The sequence below is a fragment of the Tamandua tetradactyla genome, chromosome 4, assembly GCF_023851605.1.
Source record: "Tamandua tetradactyla isolate mTamTet1 chromosome 4, mTamTet1.pri, whole genome shotgun sequence".
NCBI lineage: Eukaryota > Metazoa > Chordata > Mammalia > Pilosa > Myrmecophagidae > Tamandua > Tamandua tetradactyla.
The window spans coordinates 86,367,589-86,393,737 of NC_135330.1; the positions used below are offsets into that span (position 1 = coordinate 86,367,589).

Below are 26,149 nucleotides of genomic sequence, written 5' to 3' on the forward strand. Positions count from 1 at the left end.
TATTAAATATGCATAATAAACATGTATGTATGTGAACAGATGTGCATGCATTTATTTGTGCTTGTTGATTTCATAAAATCATGTGAAAATACGTAAGAAATGAGTTGCTTCATATACTAATTCTTGAAAAGAGTGTACCAAATTGCAATCATCAAAATTTTGTGTTTCATTAAATGGTCATGCTTCATTATAAGTCCTGAATTTATATATATAAATATCTCATTGAATAAAATTTACCTGATATTTCTTGCCATGTCAAATTTTATTTGTTCAAACTTTCATTTGGGTGTTATCTCAATTATTGTAAAATGTAATGCATGTTTATTACATTTCTTTTGTACATTTAGGTGCTTAGTATTTCATGATGAATCCAGCTGTTCTTATATTAATGGATAATCTCATGGAAAAACAAGCAGCAATTAATTTAGCTTTCAAAAATTCACAAATTGCAAATCATCACAAAATAAAAAGACAGTGAAAATCTAAAACATAATGCTGACTTTTGTATGCAGAGAAAAATTTCCCTCAATGGAGTAATTTTGTTACAGGTTTAAAAGATAAGCAAAGATGCAAGTTAAGGAAATGAAAAGATTATGTACAGAAGAAATAGCAGTTAGAGAGGACTTGAGGAGGGCAACAAGTTGCCTGAAAGAAATCCAACATGCTTAGAATGTTTCTTAGAATAAATAAAAGCAAGAGCCTGAGGAAAGTAGTCCTTGAATAGTAATTTTTAACTCTTCCATCACTTCTGGCAAAGAGCTATCTTTCTCTTCCTCTTTCTCAATCTATGTTAAATGCTACTTTTTGTATTCATAAGCAATGATCTCCTCAAGGCATTTTTACAATGTTATTCTTTTTATTAAATCATTTTCTCCAATATGTGAATATTTTGTGCTTAATAATTAAGTTATTCATTCCCAATATACAAATAAGCTCCTTCGTGTTTTTGATACAAAGTGGGAAATCAGGTAAGTACTAAATTAAAAATGTTAATGTTAAGTGCTGATTAAATGTTAGTCAAAACTAAATATATATTGTAGCTTGTAAGTACATGTATTTCATGATTACTAGAAGTAATAAATGTATAAATGAATACATGTATACAATTTAGGAAAAAAGAACATTCATTGATGCACTTTCTTGATATTCATCTGCTTTTTCTGCTTCAGTTCTAGCAATGCTCAAGGACACTCCTACTTATATAGCTATAATTGTACAAGCTAAAGTCATTGAATGTCTTAGACTTGACAGCTAACATTGTAAAATTACCTGTGTGAAAACATTCTAGCATAGGAACAAAGCCCAAGGACTTCCTGTGTTTTACAAATCAGCATTTCTTTGTGAAACACTTGGACATGTTAGGAGAAAACATAGAAGAAGAAAAGGCCTATGGAAATGATTGGTTTAAAAAAAGCTTTAAAGTGTTCCTCCTCCACCATATTTTGTCAATTAACTGATGCTCTGTTGAAATTGTTGTTATGAGCAGCCTCATGGCAGAAAACTCTGTTTGAAGTTGAGAAATTGAAGTTCAAACAGTGGAAGATGTGAGAAGATTGACAATATTTTGGAATATCTAAACATGACATCTAATTAATTCATTTTGCTTCCTATGCCATTATATATTACCACTTCTAAAGGTCAATTTGATCTGCAGACTGGCTCCTTTATGCACCTCATGTGTGTAAAATAGGGGGAGAGATATTTTAAGCCTATAAATGTTTGACCATAAATGAATTGATTACTTTGATTGTGTTTTCTCTAAAGGATTTGAGTATGTGTATAAAACATCAAATAGAAAGACACCTAGTGTTGATTACCCTGCTTGACTACATTAGTGACAATTGAGAAGTACTAATGTTCAGTGACTCTGTAAGTAGGAGGTATACATTAAAGCCAGAAGCAGCAACTTTGTCTCCCTTAAGGGATTTCTTCTCAGTTCTCCATTAGTGCACCATTCTTTTTTCTACATGGGCAGGGAACAGGAACTGAACCTGGGTCTCAAGCATGGCAGATGAGAACTCTGCCTGCTGAGCCACTATGGCCCAATACACCATTTTTTCTCTAATACACCATTCTTATGTGTAGGGATTTCAGTGACAAGATTCAAGGAATACATGTAGGAATATGTCTATAAAACATTCATGTACAAAAAATTCACGGTAGAGTTATTTACAATAATATAAATCTGAAAACAACTGAAGTTTCTATCAATAAATTAGATCAGAGTTGGGATTTTTTGCATGTCATTAATACTATTTTAGAATTTGCAGGCACTAACTTTTCTGTCACAAGCATTCATGTTTCTTCCTGCATTGCAACAACCAGAACCAATATTAAATGAATTGGGGATGAATGTGTTCCCATAAATTTTTATGGTTGATATTTACAAATCACTGTTCTATATAAAACATAATGATTGATGTGGCTTATTGGACTACTATACAGCAGTGAGAATGAAAAATGATGACAACAAACAGTAACATGGAGAAATGCCACAAACATAAGCTTTAATGAAAGAAGCTAGATATAATTGTATATAAAACAATGATTTCACCACAAGGTTAAGAATATACAAACAAATGACTTAAATTGGATGTCAACTTGTGATTGGTGTGTGGATAATTTCTGAGATGCTTAGTGATGTCCTATCTTATGCTGTGGGTTATGGGTGCACAGAATTTTCATTTCTGAAAAATCACTTAATACATACTAATTATATGATTATTTTCTAAAATATTTCCAAAATCAAAGACTATTCATTATCATATTTAAGCAACTGTTTCCTTTCATTAATATTTTTTCAATGTGTGGTAGATTCTTATATGTAACAAGTATTCAAATATATTTGTAAATTTGATGTAGAGTACAAATTTCATAGAATATATCAACCAATGCTCATTCTTTATTTTATTCAAAATGTCCTGTCTTGTAAACCAATAATGTTTTCATCAACATATGGTCACTTCTACAGATTCATCATTATCAGTGAGACTAAAAGTAGTTTGTCACTAGTGTCATGCTGTGAACTCTGTTTCATAACAGTCCACACCTTAGGGACAGAAAACAATTCCCTGAAGAAGGTGGTCTTGTATATAGACAGTTGAATACATAATGTTCTTTTAGGGGCAATAGGGTCACCCAGAAAGCCTTAAACCTAGACATGTGTTTCTCATGTACTTGCCTTGATGTCTAAATTGCTCCTAAATACACTGATTTGCTCCAATCTTCAGTAAGCCAATTATGATATCCAGTTTGTAAACATGATGTAACTATGCAAGCATGGGTGTTAATGAGAAGAGCTAGACGGAAGTGAGGCAATGTGTTCTTAAGGGCAGTTGTGTTTAAGAAGCTTGGTCTGGGTCCAGAATAGAGTGCACCCCGAAGGGATTTACCATCCCTAGAGAAGGAGAAGCACCTAAAGGGAAATGAGATTGGAAAAGAATCAGAGGGTGAGTAAGGGTGACCACACTTCCTCCAAACATGCACTAGAGAAGTGCATAATGGAAGAAAAGCAGTTGGGTAATGCAAACGTATCAATTTCTTGTGGTTGCCACTGGACAATTATTTACCAGTTACTCAAGTAGTTTGAGTTTTGCCTCAACACTATTTCCAACAGGTATATATTTGGCAATTTAGTACCAGGATCATTAAACAAAGAATGGCAATGAAATGTGAAAATGCATTAAAATTGTCACCTAAATCACTATCTCAAAAGTAAAATTATACTAGTTTCACAGATCTTAGTCTGATAAGTTTCCTAGCATTATAGAGAGAACAATAAACAATTACAGTAACAAAACCATGTTCCTCTTTACTCCAAAGTCATATTTTGAAAGAAACAGGAAATGATCTTCAGTGTTGGTGTGCATAAAATTTCATATGTGTAATACCTTAATTGTGACTGTTTGTTTACATGCAAATTTTGCATTGATTGGTTCAGTGGCATTTAAATCAACTGCATTAAGATAGATTTTACAAGATGTGTGCTTGGCTTTTGTACATTATCTCAAAATATAAGTCTAGACTAGATGTTTAATGAACACATAGCAATCCTTGCTTGTGGCTATAAGGGAATGATTCCACATTATAAAATACCACACTAAATCTGAGCAATACAGAAGTCAGTATACCCTCTACACTACATTATACCCTCTGTAACTCCCCTAAGGGATTTCTTCTTAAGGGAGAAGAAAGATACCATCTTCAGAGGATACCATCTTCCTTATTTTTCATTTGCTCCCTGGAATGATGTAATTTAGTAGTCATCCACATCACTTAGTCTTCATACCAACTTTAATAATATTTCAGTGTCAGCTAAAATAAATTAAACTATTTACTTCCAATATAACAGCCTCCCTATTTGCTTCTTTCTACCCTTTATCACCTTTATTGCCTTGGTTTAAATATGTTACGTAGGTGACTTTTTGTTCACTTAGAAATCTAAAAATCTGTGGAACACTAATTTTGAATTCCCAAGCAATAATTTAATGTAAACTGATATTACCCTCACATTTGAAAAGTGAATTACTTTTTTTTTGCTCTGTTTCAATTTGGAAGCTCAAGTTCTTATCTTAAAATCTCTACCATTTTTTATCTGTTTCTTTTTTTTTCATGGGCAGGCACCAGGAACCGAACCTGGGTCCTCTGGCATGGCAGGCAAGCATCCTTGCCTGCTGAGCCACCGTGGCCCACCCTTTTATCTGTTTCTTAAAACCAAAACAATAAAAAAAACTAACAGGTAAGGCAATTTATGAGTTCCTGCTCATGTGTAAAGAAAAAAGAGAATTACTTTTTAATGTAGAATGTGTATACAGGAATTTATTGAAAGCAACTGCTTTGCTTTCCTCAAACATTTCATGCCTGTAAGATTATAAACATTGCCAACTATATTGGTATAATCAGGGTGTTACTAAAAATTCTGAATATATGAAATAATATATGAAATGTAGAATAGACTCTGGAGACATATTAGAAAATATGTGAGAAATACCTAACATTTGTCATGAACTCCAATTTGGTCTCTACTTAAGTCCATTTTATAAGGGCTTATTTTAAAGAGACACCTAGAAACAATAAATTATGTATGCATAATTTTACTCATCAGTCTTGTTTATAATATGAAGCATTGTACATATACCATAGCATGGATGAAGTAAATTACTTGCATTCAATAGACAGGAATACAATGCCTCTATTCATAATATTTTATACATATGTGTGTTTTATTTTCACCTGTTGGTTAAAAATTTTAAATCTGATAGCATGTATTAGAAAACATGGTTATCTCTAGGAAATGTGATTAAAGGTAGGTTTGTCTATCTATATAAAAAACTTCCTGTGTTGTCTCAATTGATTTAATTGGAACATGTATATGTGTATGGGCGCATTTGTAATATGGAATTTAAACAATGCCTATATTGAGATTGGTGAAGAAGAAATAATAAATGTTGCTTGACTAAAGATGATGTTATTTTCTTCTATAACCTCAAATACCTCAAGTTTCAATAGAATAAGTTATATTATTTATAGAACATCTCAATGACTGTTCAAATCCTTTCCCAATTCAGTGTACTCTATTAGAAGAAATTATTAAATATATTCATGAGTATACAAATTAAACATACTCATGTTATCTGAAATTGACACCACTGCCCATCTTTCACATATATGTGCAGGAAAAATACATTCTTTGCATTTTTTTCTGCCTTTTCTTTTGAGGATACTCAATGGTCTTTACACATGAGTGGGAACTCATAAATTGCCTTACTTGTTAGTTTTTTATTGTTTTGGTTTTAAGAAACAGAAAAAAATGGAAGAGATTTTAAGATAACTTGAACTTCCAATTGAAACAAATCCCAGTTAATGTCTTGTATGCTACCAATGACCTGTTAATTGTATGTCCTCAAGATAATTAGCCTTATTAGACCTCAGTTTCCTCTTCTATTTAAGAGATTAAAAATGTATCTAAAGTGAAGAAAACTACAAAAAACTGTTAAAAGAAATCACAGAAGACCTAAATAGATGGAAGGACATACTGTGTTCATGGATTTGAAGACTAAATATAGTTAAGATGTCAATCCTACCTAAATTGATTTACAGATTCAATGCAATACCAATCAAAACCCCAACAACTTATTTTTCAGAAATAGAAAAACCAATAAGCAAATTTATCTGGAAGGGCAGGGTGCCCCGAATTGCTAAAAACATCTTGAGGAAAAAAAACGAAGCTGGAGGTCTCGCGCTGCCTGACTTTAAGGCATATTATGAAGCCACAGTGGTCAAAACAGCATGGTATTGGCATAAAGATAGATATATCGACCAATGGAATCGAATAGAGTGCTCAGATATAGACCCTCTCATCTATGGACATTTGATCTTTGATAAGGCAGTCAAGCCAACTCACCTGGGACAGAACAGTCTCTTCAATAAATGGTGCCTAGAGAACTGGATATCCATATGCAAAAGAATGAAAGAAGACCAATCTCTCACACCCTATACAAAAGTTAACTCAAAATGGATCAAAGATCTAAACATTAGGTCTAAGACCATAAAACAGTTAGAGGAAAATGTTGGGAGATATCTTACGGATCTTACAACTGGAGGCGGTTTTATGGACCTTAAACCTAAAGCAAGAGCACTGAAGAAGGAAATAAATAAATGGGAGCTCCTCAAAATTAAACACTTTTGTGCATCAAAGAACTTCATCAAGAAAGTAGAAAGACAGCCTACACAATGGGAGACAATATTTGGAAATGATATATCAGATAAAGGTCTAGTATCCAGAATTTATAAAGAGATTGTTCATCTCAACAACAAAAAGACAGCCAACCCAATTACAAAATGGGAAAAAGACTTGAACAGACACCTATCAGAAGAGGAAATACAAATGGCCAAAAGGCACATGAAGAGATGGTCAATGTCCCTGGCCATTAGAGAAATGCAAATCAAAACCACAATGAGATATCATCTCACACCCACCAGAATGGCCATTATCAACAAAACAGAAAATGACAAGTGCTGGAGAGGATGCGGAGAAAGAGGCACACTTATCCACTGCTGGTGGGAATGTCAAATGGTGCAACCACTGTGGAAGGCAGTTTGGCGGTTCCTCAAAAAGCTGAATATAGAATTGCCATAAGATCCAGCAATACCATTGCTGGGTATCTACTCAAAGGACTTAAGGGCAAAGACACAAACGGACATTTGCACACCAATGTTTATAGCAGCGTTATTTACACTTGCAAAGAGATGGAAACAGCCGAAATCTCCATCAACAGAAGAGTGGCTAAACAAACTGTGGTATATACATACGATGAAATACTATGCAGCTTTAAGACAGGATAAACTTATGAAGCATGTAATAACATGGATGGACCTAGAGAACATTATGCTGAGTGAGTCTAGCCAAAAACTAAAGGACAAATACTGTATGGTCCCACTGATGTGAACAGACATTCGAGAATAAATTTGGAATATGTCATTGGTAACAGAGTCCAGCAGGAGGTAGAAACAGGGTAAGATAATGGGCAATTGGAGTTGAAGGGATACAGACTGTGTAACAGGACTAGATAAAAAAACCTCAAAAATGGACAGCACAATAATACCTAATTGTAAAGTAATCATGTTAAAACACTGAATGAAGCTGCATCTGAGCTATAGGTTTTTGTTTTGTTTTGTTTTGATTTTACTATTATTACTTTTATTTTTTTCTCTATATTAACATTCTATATCTTTTTCGGTTATGTTGCTAGTTCTTCTAAACCGATGCAAATGTACTAAGAAATGATGATCATGCATCTATGTGAGGATGTTAAGAATTACTGATTGCATATGTAGAATGGTATGATTTATAAATGTTGGGTTAATTTCTTTTTTTCCGTTAATTAAAAAAAAAAAGAGAAAGGATAATTGGAGCTGAAGGGATACAGACTGTACAACGGGACTGGATATAAAAACTCAGAAATGGACAGCACAATACTACCCAATTGTAATGCAATTATGTTAAAACACTTAATGAAGCTGCATGTGAGGTATAGGTTTTTTGTTTTGTTTTTTTTTCTTTCTATTATTGTTTTAATTCTTATTCTGTTGTCTTTTTATTTCTTTTTCTAAATCGATGCAAATGTACTAAGAAATGATGAATATGCAACTATGTGATGTTATTAAGAATTACTGATTGTACATGTAGAATGGAATGATTTCTAATTGTTTTGTTAATTCTTTTTTTAATTAATAATAATTAAAAAAAATGTATCTAAAGTGGGCCATGCTGGATCAATGGAAGAATTCTCACCTGCTATGTCAAGGACATGGGTTCAATTCCCAGTGCCTGCCCATGCAAAAAAAAAAACTATATATATATATATATATACACATTTAACTCTTCAGGGTATGTGACATTATTTAAAAACTCAAAAAAATGCTGGTTATTTTCACAGGAACAAACATTTCAAAGACAGTTTCCAAGATTATACAGAGCACCTAACAATGAACTCCCTACTGCTAGCTGCCAGAATACAATACAAAAGAAATGGAATGGCTTTTCAAAAGGGGAATTTAATAAGTTTCAAGTTAACAGTTTTTAGACCATGAATATATCCCAATTAAAGCAAGTTTATAGAAGTGTCTAGTCTAAGGTATCCAGGAAAAGATACCTTGATTCAAGAAGGCTGATGAAGTTCAGATTTTCTCTCTCAATTGGAAAGGCACATGGCAAACACACTCATGGTTTCTCTCTCAGCTGGAAGGGCACATCGGAAACACAGTATCATCTGTTAGCTTCCTCTCCAGCTCCCTGGCAGGCATTTTTCTTCTTCATCTCCAAAAGTCACTGGCTGGTGGATTTTCTACTTTGTGGTGCTGTGGCATTCTCTGCTCTCTCAGAATCTCAAGTGGAACAGCACATGGAGAACACAGTTAGAGTTTCTCTCTCATCTGGACGGGCACATGATGAGCATGGCGTTGTCTGCAAGCTTCTTCTCCTGGCTTCCTGTTTCATGAAGCTCCCTGGGATGCATTTTCCTTCTTCATCTCCAAAGGACACTGACTGGTGGACTCTGCTTCTTGTGGCTATTCTGCTTTGCTCTCCCTGAATTTCTTATTCTCCAAAGTGTTCCCTCTTTTATAGGACTCCAGAAACTAATCAAGACCCACCCAAATGGGTGGAGACACATTTCCCCCAATCCAGTTTAACAACCATGCTTGATTGTGTTACATCTCCAGGAAGATGATCTAATCACAATTTCAACCATAGAATAGTGAATAGGGATTATTCTGCCTTTACAAAATGGGATTTTGATTAAAACATGGCTTCCTAATGTCCATACACCCTTTCAAACAAGCACACAGAATATCTACTGTTTTGTGCTATAAGAGTGGGAAAATAACTCTTTCTACATATCTGCCTCCTAAATTGAAGGCAGAACTCTGATTTTATCTTTTAAAGAAGATTTAAGTAAGTGAGATTTTAACAAGCTTTATAATTTTCATTTAATAACTCTCACTAAAGCTTGCCCTCCCTGTTTTTTATAAACTTCTTAGGAAACAAAATGGTTAATATGTCTAAATACTACATAAAAATTCCATTTGAAGATAAGGAAATGGCCAGATTTGCCTTTAATCAAATAGAATAAAATGCTTAATCACATTTAATTAATTATTAAAATATTCACTGATGGTTAAGCATGAAAATTCCGCATTTACTATTTCAAAATGGATTATTCATTATTGATTTCATTCAATGATAGAGTTTCAGTAGATAAGGAAATAAATAGGGTTTTGAAAATTACTGCACAATTGCTACACAACTGCTATCACAAAATGAGGAGTTAAACAATTTCTTTGTTTACATTCAGTCAACAAACATGCAAAATTACATAAAAACCAATAAACTTAAGACATAAAGATTTAAATTTTTTTAAAACAGCATAAAATTCAACATGAAACATAGAATATAGTAAAATGATTTATACTGCTTTTATTCTTTACATTGTAAAAGAAATTAATATAGGTACTTAAAAAATAAACTATGCAATAAGATATATGCATACTATGTAACATTAATTGACAAATACCAAATTATTATAATTTCTCATTATATTCCTTAGGAGTCAGTATTCTTGAAATATAAAATATCTTGCAAGTCATTATGAAAACATTAATACCAAGTGGAAATAGGGCAAAGTGCTTGAATGGAAATCTCATAGAAAATGATTTAACATATCATTGAGGGCAGGCCGTGGAGGCTCAGGAGACAGAATTCTCACTTGCCATGTCAGACACCTGGGCTTGATTTCTGGTGCCTGTCCATGCAAATATATATATATATAATTGAAAAGTTAATACTTCAATTTTATTTGAAAAGTTAATACTTCAATTTCTCAAATTCTTCCCTTTATTTTTTATCTTCTGTTCCAAATTTTCAAGTTATCACATAAATGATCTATTCTTTTGGGTAAAATCAACATTAGAATTTTTCCAAAACCTTATGTTACTCCAAATATATTGTTATAGTGAATATGGGTCCTTATATATTTTTCTTGGTGAATCATGCACTTTGAATATACCACTTTAACTGCAGATACAATATGAGAAAGTACACAATTATAGTGAATGGGATTTATGGTTCAGTCATTAAGTCTCTCCCTCATGCCCTACCTAATGCTGAAGCATCCCTTCAATTCTGTCATATCACCGAAGTCACTAACTGCTAAGAGAACATTCCATTGATGAGGAAAATTTCCTTTGAAACAACCTTCCCAAAGGAACATCATCTTAGTGACTATGAACATCAACAACCAAGGAAACATACAATGCTGCTTATATTATAAGAATTGTAGGGAAAGCCTTAGGTTTACACTTTGAAATGGATCCATGTAACTTCACTTACCTAGATCTTAAAGGGTGACCATCAACAACAGCACCATTTTCTCCATCATATCTGGTTTACAAATGCTACAAAGTAACAATTGTATCTATGATTTATATAATGGGTAAAGGCTGAAGAATCTTGATGCTTATTTAAGTGGTCAGATCTAGAGAGATTTATTCACTCTGGAGAGATAATAAGTAGCAAAAGTATCTCTTCCTTGCATTTAGATTTCTTGCAATCTAAAGTTGTTTTGGTGTCCATTGTTTCATCTCTATGTCTTATTTTCCATTCTTCAGTATGTGATAATGTTTCAGGGAATCTAAACAGTTCATTCTCCTTACATCTTGATGTCTGTCTTCTTGTTAGACTTTGCTAAGTGGAGGAATTGGAGGTGGGGGTGGGAAGGAAAGAGAAAGGGAGGACTGTAAAGATGTGGAGAAAAGAGAGGAATGGATTCCTTTTAGTTTTCCAATGACCATTTAGGTGAATCCAGCAGAAATAGACACATGGTGTTGGCTAACAGCTTTTCATTACTTCACTATTCTCTTCAGAGGTTGGAACAGTAGAATTTGTTGTTCAAAGTCCCTATTGGATATGCCACCAGAGGTGTGAAAACTGCTGAGTCCTAACCCACCCTGTGTGGCTCAGGCACCCTGAGAGCCAGGACTCTTACTCAAGGAGTTAACTGCTGAGTGCAGAGCTTCCTCTAAGCTCTGAGATTCTGATAACAATATCTCTTTCTCTTTTGTCACCCAATGTCAAATATAATAGCTGTTTCTTGCAGGTAACAATCCTTCAATTAATACACAGTATCTCCTTTGTGCTGTTTCAGCTTCTCTACATCTAAAATTTCATGTATTGAATCCCACTAAGGATTTGTTTTAGTAAGAGGATCCTAAATGATATCATACTCATGAAAATGTGTACAATTTTAAGCCAATTCATAATCCTTGAAAGTCAATATAGTGCCCTCAGTTCATACATTGTCTGATACATATACCATTTATTCCATTGATGAGGAAAATTTCCTTTGAAACAACCTCCCTAACAGAGCTTCTCCTTGGTGAATGAATATCAACAACCAAGGAAACATACAAGGTTGTTTATATTATAGGAGTTGAAGGAAAAGCATTATTCACCAGTATTTATTCATTAACCATTTAATAAAATAAAAACGAAAGAAAACAATGATATGTTAATGGTAATGAAAGAATAAAAGGAAAATAGCCCCAGGCCACAAAGACTTCATTTAAATAGACATTAAGTAAGTACCTCCTCTGGTCCAGTGAGCTGTCATATGTCAAATACATTCTCAAAATGTAATCTCAATATAATGTTGTGAGGTTGGCAATATTATCCAACATATAAACTTCAGGAAACTGAAATTGAAAGTGATAAATTATGTAACAAAAGAAAAAATTAGGATCAAAATCATGGTTTCATGGACTCAAGCTCATTATAATTCTCACATCATTACTGGCATAAGGAGAGAATTTTTTTTTCAAAAAGTAAATGAAATGTAGAAACTGACATGAAACAGAAAAACAATTAAAGTGTCAATTCATGCATATTAATAGTGACTGAATGGAGAGGTGTGATTTAGGCATGCAGAGAAAGGGTGAAGAAAGGGGAGTTGAAGAAAAGCAGATGTTTGCAAAGAGTGTATGCAGAGGAGAGGTCATCCATTTATGAGCTATAGGAGGAATTTGATTCACTATGACTAGATCATAGTAATTATGAAGACCAGAAGAAAAAATAAGTGACAAGATAATCGGAAATATTGCTAATGATAATAATAATTATACAAATGAATGCAACTATGTTACATGGAAAATAGAAGCATGCTTTTGAAAAGAATCCTAGTTTCCATGGTGGATACAGAAAGAAAGTGTAGTTGTCATGGGTTATTTATTAGATTCATAAATGTTTTGCAGCATATTAAATGCCTGTTTCTTAGCAGTGCCCTTTCTCATTTCCTCTTAGACAAAACACATCAAAGAAAGCAAAATGTGGGATGAACATTTTGAAATACACTCAGTCCTACTGTTTGTAGGCATGGAGTCATGAAGGATTCCACTTAGGACAGTGAGTGATAGCTTAACAGATTTCCTGAGGGAAGAAAGCAGGTGGAGTCAGTGAAACCTGCCAGTGAAAAGAAAGGAACTGCCCCAGCTCTTTCTGAGAGCTGTGGTATTATATGAAAAAACATGCTAGGAGGGGAGAGTTATCAAGCAGGGACAGGTCTTGACTACATGACTGTTTATCATTTCTGATGGGTGTGGTGCCTTCTGATGGGTGCCACACCAGCATGCCTGGGGATTTTTTTTTTCATGTTCATAGCAGCTTTTTTCACAATCATCAAAAGATGAGAACAAACCAAACGCCCATCAACAGATGAGTGGATCAACAAAATGCGGTACACACATAGGATGGAGCACCATACAGCAACAAGACAAAATGATGTCCTGAAGCACATGACAAGGTGGATGAGCCTTGAGGACATAATGCTGAGTGAAACCAGTCAGACACAAAAGGATAGACACTGCATGATAAAACTTTTATGACCAGCATAAAGCATCATCAGAGGCTTACTATACAGAATATAGAGGACTTAGGGATACATAGAAGCTGGAGATGGGTGAACCCTTAGCTAATGAGGCTGAACTTCAAAGTAAGGAAATAGGCAGGAGTGAAGGGAGCTCCCTAGTGGGTCTATAAGTAATATTACCACATTGAAGATGAACAAGATTTGTATAGGCCTGCATGTCCCACTGATTAACATCAGAAATATGAATTAGTTCTTGCAAGTGGTACTTCAAAGATATGGTTCCTGTACAAAGAATGTTTAAGTCCAGGGTTCAGGGGGAAAACTGCTATTGCATGCTATGAGCTTTGTCCAAAAGGAAACCATCAGCACTACCACAGCAACAACAAGAGGAGGCTTAGATATCCTATTTGGTGAGGTGTGTTTATTGGTTTTCTTTCTCTTGGGACAATGAAATTATCTGAAATTCAGAGTTTTTATGGACTATGGACTTTGAGCCCTATGCATGAAACCCAATGAATGCAGGTGGCTGAATAATGCACTGACAGAGAAGTAGATTTGTGAACGATGGTGCATACTTATGAATGAAGGTTGTGCTGCTACAAAAAGGAACAAAGTTGTGAGGCATGCAATGATGTGAATGAACATGTGGGATGCCTGGGGATCTTGCTGCCACCTCTGGTTCTGCAAAAGAAGCTGAAGGCGCCCCTGGCTAAAAAAAGTTCCTTTTATATGGGAAGTTTTTTTTCTGAGTCCTGACACTCTTGAAAATTGAAAAAGCATAAAATAACTGAATCAAAAAGACTCATTCAGAGCTATCTAGCAACTTACTGCTCACTCCATTCCAACACTGCAATCCACTTACTCAGCCCTCCATCACACTCCACTAGGAAATCTAGCTACTGTTAAAAATTTTCTCTAAAGTAGTATTTTGAAGACTGCCATTTTTCCTGAGAGCTGCTTTCACAACCTTCTTCCTCAAGCTATAGATCAGGGGATTCAGCATGGGAATCACTGCAGTATAGAACATTTTGACCACTTTATCAGTTTCCAGACTATAGACAGATCTGGTCTGGCAATAAATGAAAAGAATTTTTCCATGAAAGATAACAATGGCTGTAAGATGGGAGAGGCAGGTGGAAAAGGCTTTGCACCTTCCATCTGCAGAGTGCATCCTCAGGATTGCAATGAGAATAAACAAATAGGAGGTGAGAATTATCATGATGGTGTTGATCTCATTGAAAGTGGCCACAATAAACAGCATCTATTCATTCCTAGACACAGCAGAGTAGGCAAGAGATAAGAGAGAAGGCAAATCACAGAACTGGTTAATCACATTTGATCTATAGCATGGGATCTGAAGAGCTAAATACATGTGAAGCAGAGAATACATTATTCCATGCAGATGCCAGACTGTCATGAGCTCCTGCAACATGACAACCATGTACAACAGTGGATTATAGATGGTCACAAAATAGGCATAGGCTATCATAGCAAGCAGCATGAACTCAGTGATTACACATGACCAAAGTGAGAAACACTGTAAAGTGCATCCGAGGAAGGAAATAGTTTTTGGCTTTGTCTAAGATATTGGCCAGCATCGTAGGCACAATGATCATGGAGTTTCAGAAATCCACAGGGGACAAGTGGCTAAGGAAAAATGTATCGGGGTGTGAAGCTGAGAGCTGTCTTGGATCACTGTGGTCATGCCCAGTTGCCACAGTGTGACTCCATGGCTGAGAAGGAACATAAGAAAGAGGGAGATGTTCAACTCAGGGAGGTCTGATAATCCCAGGAGAACGAAGTCTGACACAGTGCTGCAGTTTCCCTGCTGTGTCCCCACTTTATTTGGGACTGGGAAAAAGAAAAGAAAACAAAACTAAACTAAACTAAAATTCCTTCTCCATTATAGAATTAAAAATTCAACTTTGTTCTCTCCTAAACTCAGATATGAGAATAATTAAGTGAAATAATTTTGGCAACAAAGAAATAGGACACAGCTTTTATGAAGTTTAGGAGTAATTCAGAAATAGTGGAATACAAATGAACAAGGCTCACAGTTCACACAAAATCATTACAAAACAATTATAGCTACAGAAGTCTATAAGACTCTTTAAATTATCTTTGGGATAATATCACTAGAAAGAAGGTTAAATTGTATTTAATTTGCTTTATTGTGCCATGGTTTAAATTTCATGTTTCCCCAAAAGTCCTTCAAATAATTATCCAAACCTGGGATCCTAGAAAGTAAAGTTTACAATATAAAATACTGTTCCTTCCGTTTTCCTTTGAAGTAATGGGATAAATGTATTTTTTTAATTACTAAATCAAAAGTTTTCATTTTGTGTTGATATCTGTAATTTTTACACTCTATCGGTATTTTTCTAAGACATTACCATAATGATTTTGTTAACTATGCTCTTGAATATTGGCCAGGGTTTAAGGAATTGGATACTCTTAAATATTATACTGCTCCCATGACACTTCTTGTAAAAATGGCCCTGAAGCCCTAAAATTACATTATTCATAAATTGATTTCATTTCTTTCACTCTATCACAAGAACTGACCAAAGATGCAAATAAGAAATGAATAACAAAAATGCCTACTAACACACTACAGCATTACTTATGATATTAAACTTAAAAGTAATGTATCACTATTAAATTAATTCTGAAGAGTTTTTAATAACCTGAAAAATGATTGTGGTAACAGTTCACATTAAAAAATAGCAGACCAGTTTGCACAGAGAGAATATTATGCCAACATTTATAGATTGCATTGTATATCTAATCATCATAGCATCTTTGAAATGTACATGTTTTATCTCCATTTTTCAAAAGGGGAATATATAAACTTGCCTGTTTTTTCACTAAATATGAGTATTCATGGAATGGAGTGGAGAAGGTGAGAACTCTTTCTTCAATGAGAGGTAGATTACTTCAAGTCTTAGAACACAAAAAATGCAGATAGTGGATAAGGGCCCACTTCTTCCTGACTCTTGATTAGTACATGCATGACTGTTGATACCAAATGAATTATTATGAGGGAAAGAGTATCTGGACTAGAATCCAACACAACCAAATATTCCCCCACTCTCAGTTGATTTAGAAGAGGTAAAGGAAACAAGCATCGAGAAATCCCTACCTGAAAACAGACAATGATTCCAATGATAAGGTTTTCTTAATAGGAAAATTGAGTTATTTAACTTTCCTTGAGTTCAAGGTAGTACATAAGATTGAAAACCTTTTCTTGTTTTCAAGGGTAAAAGCTAAAAATCAGATTAATACATACACATGAAGCAGCGGTTCTCACTGAGGAGGGACTTTACCCCTCAAAGGTAATTGGCAACATCTGCAGACTTTTTGGTTATGCCAATTGGGTAACATTCTGCTGGCATCTGCTGGATAGAGGCTATAGGTACGGCTAAACACCCTACAGTGTGTGTACAAGGCAGCCACACACAACAAAGAATTATCTGGCACAAAACGTCACAATATGACCAAGTATAAAAAGCCCCACATTCAAAAAGTATTTCACAATGTGTTACCCAAGGCCAAATGATTCCTCTCTCTTCTGCTTTTGAGGATGTTCACATGTCTGGGTCTTTCCATGAGCAGTCCTGGGCTTCTCTTATTGCCACCTTCACTCTGAAGGGGACTGCTAAGAGAACCTCCATGATTTTTCAACTAGATTCCATAGTGGAGTTAGTATAAGAGAACAACAACAACAAAAACAACAAAGTAAACAAATAATGCATGCTTTCCATTTTGTTACTACTATTTCTTTTTCTCATAATAATAGATGCCACTGGATCTGCTCTGCAGACTAATATTTTTCAATTTCTTATCTAGATTATTTCATAATACTCAAAGAGAAAAAGATATTTCCAGGAAGAAGACCTCAAATACATGTTTTTGTCATATGATTATCTGAGGTGCTTTGATTAAAGAAAACAACAAGATGAAAATATTCAAGTGGTTGTGTTTTGAGTTTAGAACTTTATCTTTGTTTCTGTTCCTCTCATGTGGCAATTCATCATAGCAGTTTCTGAGTGGATAAAAGAAATATCTTGAATTTGTTAAGTGAGAGAGAGAAATTTTAAAATGTGCTAGGTGGGAAAGGAAAACTAAAATCATTCCCCAACCTAAGGGCATCTTCCAATTAATTTTAGGAAAACAGTTATAATTTTATGAATTTAGACATTAATTCATCATGCCTAATTATATCCATGAAATTCCTGAAATTTTTGTTATATCTGGAGCGCAAAGACTCTGGTGTGAACACTATTGGTTTAAGTAGACATTTTATAGTCAGCAAAGGACTAAGTCTAGGAGGAATCTTTGAAGCATTCCCATTTAATAGCCTCTGGTATTGAAAATTCCCACTAGGAATCTTTCTGGATTTCTCATATTTCTTTCTGCTGGGGATTGAATTAGATCCACCAAAAAAGCATGTTCAAGTATCAACCCTTTGTCCTGTGGGTGTGAACCAATTTGTAATAGGAACTTTGAAAATGTTATCAATTAAGTAATGACCAAAGTGAATGAGGGTGGATCTTAATCCAATGCAGCTGAAGTATTTTTAAGCAAAGGAAATTGGACACAGAAGAAAAATCCAACAGAAAGGGCAACCAGCCAAAGGATGACAGAATCTTCAGGGAGAGGTAATTGCCTTGTTTACATCTTGATTTTGAACTTCACTTACCCTCAAAACCATGAGCCAATAAATTCTTGTTGTTTAAGCTAACCCATTGGATGGTATTTATTTTAGCAGCCAGGAAACTAAGACATTATCCATGAAAAGGAATGGCATTAGTCATATGTTTTAATGTATATGGTAATGTTTTGAAAGGAAACATAAAATAGAGTGGTGGTAATATTTAATCCTTTAATTTGTTTTTCTCAGTTAATCCCCAAACTATTGGCCACATGATGCATCCCTCTTGGAGGAGAGCATTCCTAGAGAGAAAAACTGTAAGAACAGTTCTAAAAGCTATTGTTTGCAAACTTGCATCATCTAGGCAGCCCACTCACTCCCAAGCTGTCTTGCTATTTATTTTAGACCTAAGGAACTTTGGAGTGTTCAAGTAAAAAAGAAATGTGAGTTTGGGCGGGCTTAGTGACTTAGTGGTAGAATTCTCACCTGCCCAGGTTCGATTCCTGATCCTTGCCCATGCAAAAGAAAAAAAAGTGAGTGAAAATGTAATTAAAGCACAAATGAAAATACAATTTTAATAAAATTTATATTTGTGATGTTTAATGAAATTGACAATATTTTGACATTTCCAAATGTATTCACTGCATTGTTTTAAGAAAGTGCCTTTAATTGAAAACATAAATATCCTTAATTGTCATATTATAAACCTTGGAAAATTACTGTGCTGGTTTGAAATGATGTATGGACCCTAGAAAAGCCATGTTTTAATCCTAATCCCATTTTGTAAAAGTAGTCATTTCTTCTAATCCCTATTCCATGTTGTATCTTTGAAACTGTAATTAGATCATCTCCCTGGAGATGTGATTTAATCAAGAGTAGCTGTTAAACTGGATTAGGTGGAGGAATGTCTCTACTGGGTGGGTCTTGATAAGTTTCTGAAGTCCTATAAAAGAGGAAACATTTTGAAGAATGGAGATTCAGAGAGAGCAGAGAAGAATGACATAGCCACAAGAGAGCCCATCAGCCAGTGACCTTTGTAGATGAAGAAGGAAAACACCTCCCAAGGGCTTCATGAAACAGGAAGCCAGAAGAAGCTAGCAGATGACTCCATGTTCACCATGTGCCCTTCCACTTGACAGAGGAACCCTGACTGTGTTCACCATGTGGCTTTTCTGGGATACATAACAGTTTCAAACCAGCACACAACTGATAAGTGGTATGGGATGTTTCTGGTGTTTTTTTAATTATTATTATTTTTTTGCATGTGCAGGCACCGGGAATCCATCCCAGGTGTCCAGCATGCCAGATGAGAATTATGTCTCTGAGCCACCATCACATTGCCTCTTTTTTATTTTTATACTTCATTTTATTTATTTTTGAGTAAACAAATTTTCAAAAATGTATTGTGGTGATGATAACACAACCATATGATGATACTGTGAACCAAAAATGATAAACTTTGGATGACTGCATGGTATATAAACATATATCAATAAAATTGCATTAAGGAATGGATCAGTAGCTATCTAGTATCACTGACCCATGCATTACAGAAAATAGTTCCTGCTCAATATTTAGAAAATTGTTATCATCTTCAGAATGCATCACACTCCATTCTTCACAGTTGAAAGCACAAAGTGGCTGGAGCTCTGAGCCATCATTGATCTGCAAGGAAAACCCCCTCTTTTGAGAATAGGTCTTACTGCACTGAATAGAACTATGGTATGGTGTCAGAGCCTATCATAAATTTTCACAATCAGAAGGCTTTCATCTCCCCACTACTTTCAGGCTTATCACTTTCTTTGTACATTCCAGTCACACTTTTTTTTTATGTGCCATAGAGCAGACTAGCAGTAGACCAGATTATATCCCACCATTCATAGGTCCCAGTTTCCATCTGTGGTTCCAAAAGCCCACCACCACATAGAACATTTTGCTCTTTGCTTATCAAGGAAGAAATTCCAGATTGAATATATCCTTGAGGAAATATTCTTTGAGCCCATTTTTTATTTAGTCAATATTTATAGATTGTTGTCTAAAAAACCACTATTGTAGGTAACATCTTTTAAGACGTTTATGTATTCAGTGCCATACTTGAAAATGAATCAAAATACTGCAAGAGAAAGAAATAGTTTCTCCCTATTGAAGAGAAAACAATTTATTACTAAAACAATTAGTAATAAATTTATTTGTATTTATTTCTTATGAATTCTCTGAGTATCTATATTGGGGATATCCTGTAATAAAGTGTTACACAATAGGTAATGTGATATTTGTGGCATTTTAATTTATAGACTCAGATTCATGGACAATGCAGACTTCAGTGATGTAAAAACAGAATTTATTAGGAAAATAATTAGAAGATTATTAGAAATAAGACATAGTTACATCTCCAGAAGGGATAGCATTAACACCTGGAGAGGAGCTCTGGGGAATCTCAGAGACAGCATTCAGAGTCTGGCTGATAAAAATCCAGAATAGAGCATTCTCTTCCTAGATGAGATCCACTCTCTCATTCTGATGAGATTCTCCCTCCTTCTTTGTCTAACAGCTTGCATGCAGTTTATATGGTACCTTTACACAATAGTAGCTGAATTCCAATTAGCTTACATTACAGGGCCAGTTTGGTCTTCTGAGAACTTGCTAGGGACCCAGAGAAGCTTCCTGGTACCCTGATAACTTTATCAAAATACATTTCCTTCTGGAAGGATAGCCAGCCCCTCCAGCTGGAGTGCATATTTTAACAATTTTTCCAAGATCATGCAATGGCAACATTAGTTGAACAGAGCAGACTCTACAAATTTGGTTTTCCCTTTCATAAAGAAGGAAAGGATCAAATAATGCATAGACTGTTAAGGAGTAAATCTATTACAGGGATAAATCACAGTATCAAAGTGCTACAAGGTAAGGTAGAACATGCTGAGGGTCTTAAAATAAGCACATATAAATATCTAGTGGTGTTCAGAGTTACCACATGAAAATTGAAGGGTAATCCATGTATAATCATACAGCATTACTATTTGAGCCAAGCTTCTTTGTGTGAGTAAAATTTGAAAAACTAAACTACAATGTGCACATATGTACACAGAAAACAAGAAAAAAGACTCAGTGAATTGTATTTATTTTCTTTTGCAAAAAAGGATTATAATATATCAATGGCTTATCCAATATTGGGATGCAAGGTTATGAAATATAGGAGATAAAGTTAAAGATGAATATGTCACTGAAGTAAGTGCATAAAATTTCAACATTAAAATAATAAATGTACATAATATAAATGATATGAAAGTAACCTGACTCAGGTACTAGGCTCTGGCCCCATTCTTTTGTTGAAGACTTATTATCTGCAGATGTGGGAAACATTCACATTAAATTGACTTTTCCATCAATTCTAACCATACAAGGATTGAACACTGTTGAAAGGTTACCATATGCAATTTTATCCCTTCCTAAGAAAGTAATTTCAGGCTAATCATTTTTCTAAGGGCACTTTTGACATCTTTATTCCTTAGACTGTAAATCAGAGGGTTCAACATAGGTACAATCGATGTATAGAACACAGAGGTCACTTTGTCAATATCCAGTGAGTGATCTGTGCTGGGGCACAAATAAATGAAGATTAGGGTACCATGGTATATAGTGACTACGATCAGGTGGGAAGCACAAGTGGAGAAGCCTTTCCTTCTTCCCTCTGTAGATCCTGTCCTGAAGATAGCTGTGATGATGTAGACATAAGAAAGAAGAACCATTAGAAGACAAACAGCTTCAACAAAACTAGCAGAGACTACCAAAATCATGTCATGCATGTAAGTGTCAGTACAGGACAGAGAGAATAATGGAGAGATATCACAAAAGAAGTGGTTAACTTCTTTGGAGCAGAAAGACAGAAGAAAGGTGTTAGCAGTGTGAATAATTGAGCTCATGGTGCCCCCTAAAAATGCTCCAATTGCAAGCTGGCAACAAATCCTCTTAGACATAATAACAGTATAAAGCAGCGGGTTGCATATTGCTATGTATCAGTCATAAGCCATGACAGCCAAAAGGAAAACTCTGTATCAACCAAAGAACAGAAAAAAATATAACTGTGCAGCACACCCATTGTAAGAAATGGTTTTCTTATCATAAACCAAGTCCACAAGTAATTTGGGTGCAATGACAGAAGAATAACATGCATCTATGAAGGACAGTATGCAGAGGAAAAAATACATAGGTGTGTGCAAGTAGGAACTGGTTATGATTAAAAAAATCATCCCAAGATTCCCCATTATGGTCACAGAGTAGATGGAAAAAAAACACAGCAAAAAGAAGACTCTGAAGTTCTTGGTGGTCACTAAATCCAAGAAGAAAGAATTCAGTCTTCACAGTGGCATTCTCCTCCTCCATCTCTTTGCAATATTCCTAGATATATGGAGTAATGACAGAGTGATGATGATGATGTTAGTTAATAACCTGAACACAAACAAAAAAAAAGGTTAAAAGAAATAGAGCAGTAGTTCTAAAATTCATTTGGACATCTTAGTAGCACATTGGAATATAGTGCACTGCATAGGTTTTCAAATATTTTAGCAGTGGAATCCTTCATTTATAAAATAACTGCTAAATTTAATATCCCCTATTCCTTAAAGTTATTGGTTTTCATGGTAAATGGCACCATCATGAAGCCACCTGCTAAACTCTAAAACTGGGTGTCTTCCACAAATTTTCAGCATTCTTTTTCATTATATCTAATGAACAACAATTCCACAATTAAAATATCCCATCTCTGTCCAATTGTACCATTCCCAATACCACATTAGTCGATACCTCCTCCACTTCATTCCTAGACTGTTGTCCTAGTCTCTTTACCATATTTCCCATGTCCAATCTCTTTGGAAACAGTTCATTTTGCCATCTCCTCCCATGCTACAGTCCCACAAACTCCCTCTAACACATTGAAATCTTGTCTCCATCAGCACTGTTGGAGCTAAGGGAAAGTTTCGACCTCTGAAATTAAGTAACCTCACAGGTTTAGGGATTGGATAGTAGACAGATGACTTTGTACAAAGGAAAAGGTGCTCCATTTCTCAATTAGTTTCAGCTCTTTGAAAGAGAACAGCTCATCCAGCATAACACAACAGAATTTGAGCTATCAACCAGTCTCCCAGAGTGGCTGCTTTTTCAGAGTGCTGCTGTATGAGCCTTGGCCCTCAGAGCCCTTGCATATGCAGGTTCTTCTGACAAAACATCTTCCAAATTTAATTATTCTCAAACAACAGTTTAAGCACTATCTTTTTAATGAAGTCTTAACTGAAAAAACTATAAGTAATCCCTTCATTATTCTCTATCAGAATATCCTATACATTCTCTACATAGCACTTACTAAATTTGTGATTCTTTTATTATGGTCTGTTATGTGTTTATTTTGTCTCCCTACTTAGACTGTAGAACTTGTGAGAGTATAAATGACATATTTTATTTTCTATAACTGTATGAACAATGCCTTGTATAATATCAAATGATAGTAGATTGTCAACTAGTAAAAATTAAAGAACTAAGTTATAATCCCTGATATATAAACACTGAGTTTGTGTATATGAATAATTAATGACAAAATCATATACAAAAATAGAATGCTGATTTAAAGTTTCTGCAGCAACTAGCCCAGGAATTTAAACCACAGCTTTTACACCAATCAGTTCAAAAAAGGAAGTATTTGGCTAATGACTTCCCATTTCCCTAATTAAATATCAGGTGAAGTATTAGGGATTGAGGACCAGAAGTTCTGTATTTCTCACCTTCAGATGTGACTTTGCCTCTGAGGAACAATGAATTTTTTTGGATTATTTTGAAATTCATTGATTAAAATAGAAAAAACAACAAGAAATATTTTGAATGGAATAGACAAGTAACTGAATCTTGTCATTAAACTCAGTATATGTGAAATAAAAATTAATCTGTAAATTTCAGTTTCTTCATCTATAATATGAGAACAATAGTACTTTCTCCTATGGGCAGGTTCTTTATACTCACAAACTGTTCCAAAGTGGCAGCATAGTAATTTTGAATCAGTCCAGATATGTATTTTATTTTTCCATGCTGTGGATATAACTAGAGAAATCTTTATGCTTGTCAATTTGTTATATTCAACCCAGCATATCATACATCAGTGATATTCAGGAATGTTTCTAAGCCCTCTGTAGTGAAAAATTATAGGTCTTTGAAATTGGTTCATCTAGCCATCCATTGGTATTTAGGACCCTGTGAATTGTGTATAATTGATGGCAATGCAGATGATACTTGTCCATAAACATACACCCTTCCCAGTAGAGAACAACTGATTTCTCACCCTCCTATGGAAAAAGCTAATATTCGTAAATGTTTTGTATTTTCCTGATCTGTAAAAGTGTGGTTCTTTGAATTCTCCTTTGTACCAGGTGTAACAGCTTAATTCATTAATGAATTCAGTACAATTTTTGATACATGTTGTTTGCTTTACATTTGCATGTCACCATTTTAAAATTTTACTCTTTTCTTCTCTCTCATATTTATTTTTTAATACTTCATAGTTATTTCCCTCAATTATTGAACAGCTACTTTAATGCTCCCTATTCTTTTTAAGAACTCATCATCTTGTCTCACTTTCAGAAATGTATTTCTATGTTACAGATGACACAATAGGGTAGCAAATACATACATCCTTGGCTTTCTAATCAAGTCAACTAAACGTTTGTTAATTCCTCTGTGATACCCTTCCTTCCACCTGCTTGCTTTTTTGGGGGGAAAGATATTACTCCATCCTCTGAGGATAGTTCCCCCAAATGTGTATACAATGCCAGCTATTTGCTTTAATTCAAAAACTTATGTTATTACTCTTTCTTATATTTTCAGCACATAACAATATTTGTCATTTCTATCTTTAAAAATATTCCCCTTTATCTACTGTATTCTATTTTCCTTTTGAATGGAATACTTTATTGCAATGTTCCCTTAGCGGGATATACACAGCTTTCCACCTTCCCATTTCAGCCTACTGAGAGATGACTTTTGTTTTGTCAATTTAATTAAAGCCCTTTTTATTCACCACTTCAAATTGTTCCATAACCGCCAAAGCTAAAGAGTATTATTTCATAGACAGTGCACTTCACTTGATTTTTCCTTTCAATATAATAGTTTTGACATCTCCTTTTGTCTTAAATTCCCACCTTTCTTGGCATCTAAACTCCTTTCTTGATTTAATTCCCACAGTTCTATATGACCCTAGTCTACCTCAAAGGACTGTTGTACTTTCTTAGAGAGTCGTTATTGACTTGCTTCTCTTCTCACCATATACAACATCTCTAGTTAATTTTGTCTTTTCTTAAATGACCAAATGCACAATGAAAACTTTCATATTTCTATTCCAAAATCATGACATCCAGCTCATACTTATTCCCTATAGGGAGTCAGTACATATCTAAGTGACAATACCCATTTGGATGTCAAATAGGTACTATGTAAATTTTAGCATGTCCAAAATAAGATTTAAACATGTAGAAAGATTCAACTCCCTAACACTTTTTCTATTCTGTTATCCCTATTTTGAAATATGTCTCTATCACCTACATTGATGATATTATTACTGGACAATGTGCACGGATTTTTTGCCTGATGCACTCAATAACCAATTTCTGAGACACCAAGGTTTCAAAGAGAGAAAGAGTTAATTACTACATGTGTAGTAGAAGAACAGACATCCTAATGGCCTAAAATCTATCTCCCAGAGTAGAGGATTTGAGGTTTTTAAGGATTCTAAAGGGGGGGGGATGAGATCACTTCAGATAGTAAATTCAAAGAAGATAAGAAAACAGTGTTAATAGGAAGTTCAAGGCAGAAAACAAAACATTGTTAAACAATGTTAACACAAGTTGAAAGGAAGAGGGGCAGAGCTATCTGTCTTTCAATAGCAGAGCTTAGCAGAACAGAAAATAAACATTGTTAATTTAAATTAACATAAATTGAAAGGAAGGGAGGCAGAGCTATAGAGCTAGTCATCCTTCAATAGCAGAGCCTAGTAAATATGGTTTACAAATGTGAGGGGCTGAGGCTAGTTAATGGTTGT

General features: G+C 34.6%; 2 pseudogenes; both read right to left on the reverse strand.

Moving 5' to 3' along the window:
* Window positions 1–14,310: 14,310 nt before the first annotated feature.
* LOC143680332 (olfactory receptor 5L1-like) lies at window positions 14,311–19,677 on the reverse strand (annotated as a pseudogene).
* Window positions 19,678–21,521: 1,844 nt separating this feature from the next.
* On the reverse strand, window positions 21,522–22,455 carry LOC143679121 (olfactory receptor 5AP2-like; annotated as a pseudogene).
* Between the last annotated feature and the right edge of the window lie 3,694 nt (window positions 22,456–26,149).